The sequence below is a fragment of the Catharus ustulatus genome, chromosome 6 (assembly GCF_009819885.2).
Source record: "Catharus ustulatus isolate bCatUst1 chromosome 6, bCatUst1.pri.v2, whole genome shotgun sequence".
In the NCBI taxonomy this organism is placed as follows: domain Eukaryota; kingdom Metazoa; phylum Chordata; class Aves; order Passeriformes; family Turdidae; genus Catharus; species Catharus ustulatus.
In genome coordinates this window covers 36,330,194-36,337,572 of record NC_046226.1, presented here as the reverse complement: position 1 = coordinate 36,337,572, position 7,379 = coordinate 36,330,194, and the positions used below count along the sequence as shown (strand labels likewise).

Below are 7,379 nucleotides of genomic sequence, written 5' to 3'. Positions count from 1 at the left end.
GAGATACCTTATTGATTTTGCTATCAAATCTCCTCATTTTGGAAATAAGAAAGTATTTTAAAAAATGTCTAACTTTGAGCTCTGAGGACCAGCTGGACTCTTCCCATCCTACTTCTTGTTATCAAAGACAGTAGAATCACAGAGTGTGTCCAGCCACAGTATCACCTATTTCTGTGGCTGATTGTGTCCTTGGAGCCCTCTGCAAATAATTCAAGGGCTTTTATATAGGTCGTGGAAGGTCCAGGGTGGTTTGCAGATGAGGTTGTTAGACAAATACGCCCAAGAGCTCTTTTGGTCTTTGGAGTGTCATTTACCTGGGATGATGTTCAATGTTGCAGTGATGAAATCAGCAAGTTTCATCACATTTTTTTTTGTGTAAAGCCTTGTCAGTGCAAGGCCAGTGACACGCATAATAGTTGTATGCTAAAGCTTGGCTCAGCATAAAGATGAAAAAACATCCCACAATATCAGAAGCTCCTGACTTGATTTCTGAGAACTTTTTGAGGAGCTGAGTACCTTCCTGAGCTCTTTCCCACTCTAATAAATAAATTTAGCTATGGGATAAAGAGTCCTTCAAATTTACTATATGTAGTTGTATTTTTATTGCACACAGTTTAAGAAATTCAGAAAGTGTCAAAAAATGCTCCTGATGACTGGCCAGCATAAGAGCATTTGCTGACCTGCTGTGGATCCCAGAGCAGAAGTGTCTACATCACAGAAATATTCAGAATGAACTTGTTTCTCCAGAGGGCAGGGAACATTCTTGGCAGGGAAGCAAAGACTGTGAAGGCCTGATCTACATTTTAACTCTTAGAACTGGCTGTGCTAGCTCAGAACTGATGGAAAACTTGCCATTGTGATGCTTTGCTCTGTTGAAAAAGGGTTCAGAGAAGCACTAAGTGGTACAATGTATTATTGTTTTGAAAGAATCAGGTATCTGTTTCCAGTGTTCTAATACCTTAACCTTGAAGTTTGTTCATAATGAAATAATCTAGCCTTGCCAGTTAGGCATTGAAGCAAAAGACTTTTTGTTACAAAGACAGTGGGTGAGGGAAGAGCAAGTGTACTGGGTAACCTCTAGGCAATACTGAGAAAGCACATCCACTCCCTGCATTCACAGGGGAGGACACCTCTTTCTTTGCACTTACTGCACATTCTGCATCTTGAAGTTCTTTGAGGTAAGAACCATTTTAGAGCAACTGAGTTAGCTACAAAGCAGGAGATGTTCCACTAGTGTTAATTCTTGTTGTTTAGCTTTTGGGGTTTCTATCTGCTCATATACTCACAGACTTCTTTTCAGCATTTGAGGATGCTCTAGATTACTTCTGTCTCACCTAACTGGATCTGCCTGCCCCTGTGGAAACAACAAATTGTGGGTTGGAAGCTGCCCCGCTTCCTGGCTGTACATACCCCTATCTATACAACATGTATGTGTATGTTGAGTGATTGCATTGTAGTGGCTTTTGTAATGCAATAACTGTGGTGTCAAGAAAATGTGGTTGCAGAAAACTATACTTTCAAATGAACATGAATAGAAAATCAGAGTCACTGAAAAGGCAATACAGCTGAAGAATTCTTACTGTGAGCCACCACCATGTTTTCCATAATATGCCAACTTCTGTATCCTCTAAATAGGCTTTTATCCTCTTTGCAGCTGAAGTGAACTTTAATTTTGTATCTGTACTCTGAACTGGAGACATTGGTGCTCAGTCTTTTCATAATGTGCTGATGAATTGAAACGCTATCCTTGTCTTGGGTTCACCAGCTTCTGTAACTTCCCACCAAAATAATCCAATGCCAATTGGTGAATAGCCTGGAGGAGTTTTGGGTGCTGCTGAAACTGAAGCATGACATTAAAATGTTGGTCTTCAGGGCCACGAGGTCTTGTATTGATGCTTGAAAGAAAAAACCCAGCAGACACAGATGAACCCAAATGTCCTATTAGTTAGACGGCAGGTACAGAGACAAGTTAAAACAACTGAGGGGAAAAAATAATGTCTCCTACCTGAAGAAAATCCCACATACCATCTCATTTCAGAGGAAAAATCCTTCTGTGACCAATCCTGGGTGACAAGTAGGTGGGATCAAAGGCTGGAAAGACCCATCTCTGTAGTGTGTTTGTCACTGTGTCTTTGGTTATGTACACATACCAGAATAGGAGAAAATGCCTGTCTGTTTTTCAGATTCGTTTTCAGCTGACTACACTGCCTCCAGGTTGCCTGTTGCTACACCCCATGAGGCCTCATTGGAGTTTACACTATCTTGCTTGGTATTTGTTTACTTTTGGCAGCCACAGACTAAGCTTACAGGTTTGGGAACCGGTACATCATTGTAAGGACAACTTCCTGTGTTACTTTCTTCCCCCTCTTCCTCTTTTGTAAAGTGTGAACCTTTCTTTGGAATTCTGAAGTGACTGTATCGTTACAATGTTTGTATGTAGAGATTTGTTTTAACATGGCTTGTGTGGAGGACCTTTGCTCTTCTTATCTCACATTCAGTTTTATTAAGTGCTTGATAGCTTTGCCAGCCTTCTGTGGGGGAGGGGAGGTGATGGGGTGGCTTCAAAACTTGGCTATTTTTAAGGGAAATTTGCCCAGCTTTACCTAGAGCAGCATGAGAATCTGGGGTGCTCCTGACTGTTCTTCAGTCATCCTGATCTGATTGCTTCTTGGAGAAAGAGATCAGCCTTGAAACCCTCAGAAAAAAATATATTGTTTAATGAGCTAAGCCAGCACTGACCAAGAAGGCCCATCAGTTTGTCATGCATGGAAACCTGCATGGTGTGTGTTGAGCACAGAGAACCATGGCAACTCACGCTGCTCTGTGGATGCCAGTGGAGCCACCGCTGCTTGCACCAGCCAAGGATCAGCCCTTCTGTGTTTTGGTGGTTAGGAAACCTGTGAGTGAAATCCTACTGAGCTGAGAGGGGAGAGGAAAATGGCTGTTGGAAGCCTCTCAACTTTGTAGGATTTCTTTGGTATTCATACACATTTGCAAGAATGTATTTCAAGCATCTTGTACTGTTATTAGTAACTTGTACTGTAGTTTGTTAGCAGTGTTGACTACCTACATAGCTAATATTCTGTTGCAACTTAGAAAACGTGTAAACAACTGCAGAAAACAGGAGTTTAGAACTTGTATGTACTGGTTTTTTTATATTAAAGCACTTCAATTAAAAGTTCAAGGAAAAATGCTTCTGTAGCCTTTGTATCTGTTTGGATAACAGATTTGTGGAAAGAGATGGGAGTGCCCTCTTCCCAAGATCTTCCCTATTTGCTTTGGTACTAACCAAAAGAGATTGTCAAAATTTTGGAAAGAACTTCGTGTGTTAAGTTTATTCAGCAAACAGAAGGTGCCAGCAACCTAGTCCAGAAGACACTATGATCTGAAGGAGTCCCTGTGACCAATGCTGAATGCTGAGGGATGGCCGAGTCATCACCAAGTGCTGATTCACACAGATGTGAGTATCTGCAAAAGAGGTTTTAAATGGGGAGCAGTTAATGAATGAGTCCACGTGTAGGATATTAGATTTCCTTTATTTTTATCACAAAGTCCCTCAGAGGTCACTGGAAGTCTGTTCATGTGATAGTGAAGGAAAACCATCCCCAGCCCAGGGTTATTTCAGGGGTACAGAGAAGTGGTGGGTTTGGATACCAGAGGAGTTATGTTGGAAAACAGCAGCACACACAGGCAACAAAGGTCCTCACCACACATCCCAGAAATGGTTTCTCTCTCCCCGCTGCCCCCTGGCCCCCCTCAATGTGCACATCTAAATACTTTGCTGGATCCCATCAGTGTGGGATTGGCATGCATAAACAGACATCTCTAAAGCAGCTTGTGATTTGGTGATCTCAGCCCAGCTCTTAGTAGCCAGATGCCCATAATATGAAAACAACCATCAAAACTGTCTCTTATGCTGGCACTGTTTAATCAAAAGGACAATAGGAGAGAATGGCAGTCTTATTTCTACAAAGAGCCCTTCAATGTCAAATTTGCCATACAGTAGAGTAGCATTCACCTCTGTGGCACAGACCACAGTCACTCCAGAGGGGAACAAAAGCTCTCAGACAGCACGCAATTAATCCAGCATCTATTAAACCAAGCACGGGTAATTTTGAAGGAACGTAACAGATTTCTGCTTTAAATTATTCTAAGCACTTTTTTTTTTAACTCTACGCAGTATGCACAGCTCAAAGTACAAACCAGAAGGCTCTGTTTCTGGCAGCTGTTATCTTCCTGGTAGCTGTTTTATGTCCCTGGCATCTCATAATCCTGAGACAAAAATCAAGTAAAACACAGCAGAGTAACAGCATTAAAATGCCTCTGGTTTTCCTGCTGCCCAAAGCCATGTTCAGATGCTCAACGCCAGAGCAAACAATTAATTCCATGACCAAGGGAACTAATGAAATCTGGTTTCCTATGGATTTATGACAAGACGTTACCTTGGTGCCAGAGACTTGAGGAATTAGTCTTTCTGCCAATATCTTGAATCCAGATGAGGATTTTATCAGCACTAGTCTCTGGAATGGCATAATGAACTTTGAAATGGATTTAAAAAAAGAAAAAAAGAAAGCTATATTACACAATATACACTGAGAGATGAAATTTTCTGATGGAAATTTACAAGATAATTAAAATCACAGATCAAAACAAATATACCTTGTCTGCTAAGTCCTAAAAATGGGACTGCTGCTTGTTTTATTTCTGTAATGTCTGTCCCCATTTTTCCAGTGCAATGCTATTGAATAACAGTGTGATTGCCAGTGGAGTGATTGCAATGAAAGACACAAAGTATTTGTAATAGTAGAGCTAAAGGTGTAAATAAACAATATGTTTTCACACAGGAGGAAAATTACCCAAAGGTCTAAGATGGACATGTATTTTTAAATCCTCTAAAAAGTGATTTGGAAAAGAAAAGTGAGGTGAGAAGTTTACTGAGAATTAAAAACTGTTCTGGGCAGTCAAAACAAGAGTCGACTGTGAAGAGCTGCAGAAGTTTTTCATGATAATGAGGAACTGGGTTGTAAAATGACAGATGAAATCTAGTGTCGATAAATGCACAGTAATGCTTCTGGGGGAAAAAAACCACCCTAATTATACATGCATAATGAGGGGCTCTAAATCAGCCATCACTGCACGGGAAAATGATCTCAGCATCGTCGCTAATTTTGAGAAAATGACAGGTCAAGGCTGAGCAGGTGTCAGAAAAGCAAATAAAATGTTAGGAATAACTAGGAAGGGGAAAAAAAAAGACAAAACAGAAAACATCATTAAGTCTCTGCATAAATCTGTGGTGTGGTCCTGTGCTGGGTAGTATTTGCAGTTTCTCTGTGCTCCCACCCTCCTATCCCCACAGCCCAGACATCCAAAGAGCAAGAAGAGGCACAGGGGACAGCCAGAAAGCACTGGCACTACGGGACAGCTGCCATGCAAGGAGAGAACAAGTGTGCTGGGACTTACTGCCTGTCAAGAGAGAGGGCAAAGGAGAGACAGGTTTGCAGGTTTGGCAGGAACCAGCCACTGCAGAGAACAAGCTGCACTTCCAACCCCAGCTGAATTGAAGCATCTGGCTCCCTGCAGCTCAGTAGGCACAGCCCAGCTGTGGGGTACATGCTCTATATGCACCTTGGTCATCGTATTTTTGGCCTCCAAACTTCCTTAAGAGGTCATCATTAAGGGAAGGTTATCTCCACATCCAATCCCATACTTTGGTTCTCACATCTTAACAGAGTTTATCCCTGATCTTGGATTTATTTTCCTACCCCTTTAGTATCTGTCCATAGGGAGAGAAAATTTACTTGACACTTCAACCATAGCTCTTTGAGTAAGTTAAGCTGTGCCTGCTTATTTCATTCACTACAGTTGATAAAAGATAATCAAACAGCTTGTGGTTGAAGCCTTCTCCATTTTTCTGGAGAGAAGCCACTGAAACAAAAAATCCAAATTCAGCAAACCACAGCTAAACTCCAGGTGAGTGCAAACCTAGCACCACATCAGAAGAGGGTGAACCTGCCATCTGCTTCTGCAGGACCAGGATTTCATCTCTAAGTGTAGAAGCTTCCTAAGAAGATACAACAGTGATTGCAAAGACTGAAGGCGGCTCTTCATCACAGCAGAAATTGATTTAGTGGCTTTTTATTACATGCCCCTGCAATGCCCTAGTGCATCTATCTATTCTGATACCATAATAGCTCACTGTTGGCACAGCCTCTGCTTTAGGCATTTGTTTACATAGCCATCTTATTCTTAGGAAATAAGAATCCATAGGAACTGAAAGAGCCTCCTTCCCATGTCTGTGCTGAATGGAAGAAAAGTCTCAAAGAGATGCTGTGGAGAGCAAAGGTACCTCCCCAGCAGCCTGACCTTGGCAAGGAGACAGGAGACTCACCATTTGCGACAGGCAGCAGTTCCCCTTAATAAATATTTCATGGCAGAGAACGGCAGACTTGGGGAGAAAATGGAGGGCAGGGTTCAGCCTGTGACGCAAGGTGATGTGACCAGACCTTGTCTAGCAGGGCTGGAGGCCACCTAATTGGCATTCCCATGCCATGCTTACGAAGAGCATTCTGTAGTCCTCTGGGAACACAAAAATAATTAAAAGGCCCCTCAGCATGCAGTGTTGCTAATGGGCTATTGCCTGCCATGTGATGTTTTTGTGCTCAATTAGAGCTGAGCAACACAGGCTGCTCAAAATTCCCATCTCCCTCTGAGAGACCCCTGGGTGCACCAAGGCTCCTTTTCTGCTGCACGATGGCCCTTGTTGTGCACTGCCCTGCAGCGTTTGTGACGAGGAGCTGAAGGCTGGAGTGGCAGCTGAGCTCGGCGCAACCGAGCACACAGAGCTGAAGTGACGGTGCCACAGACAGAGCTCTGGCACTGGGGCAGAGCACATGGAGCTGGTGGGTTCAGAGCACCCATCCTCATCCTCGCACTCCACGGTGACCTGGAGCTGCAGGATGACTGCGCATATGGCACAAAGCAAAGGCTCTGGAGCTCTTCCAGGAAAGGCCTCGCTCACACATTGCATATCTGTGTGGACTTCAGGCTTCTCCTAGCACAGTGCAAGGCTCAGTTGGTGCCAGCCACAGCTGCCTGGCAAAGAATTCCTTCAATATTCTCCCCCATTTCTCTGCTCTGCACAGATCCTGTATGGGATGATGCTGAGAGACCCATCAACACCTTTTGTGCTTTCTCGGGAGGGATTTGGCCACCTGAAGGCAATTTCTCTCTGCAATCTCAGACTGCCTTCTGTCCAGGCACCTGTTTTATTTACCAGCCCTGCTGTGGAGGCTGCCTTGCCAGGTCTTTGTGCCTGATGCTGTCTCTGATGCTTTCACAAGCCATGATTCACTTTGCAAGTCATCAGTGCAAGCCATTGC

The 7,379-nt window shown here is 43.3% G+C and overlaps 1 long non-coding RNA gene across 1 annotated transcript; it reads right to left on the bottom strand.

The window, feature by feature from the left end:
- Positions 1 to 3,042: 3,042 nt before the first annotated feature.
- On the bottom strand, positions 3,043 to 4,562 carry LOC122149409. Its single transcript, XR_006163010.1, has 2 exons — positions 4,443 to 4,562; positions 3,043 to 3,468 (listed from the first exon to the last, which is right to left on the bottom strand). It is a non-coding gene; the product is annotated as an uncharacterized LOC122149409 (long non-coding RNA).
- Positions 4,563 to 7,379: the final 2,817 nt, after the last annotated feature.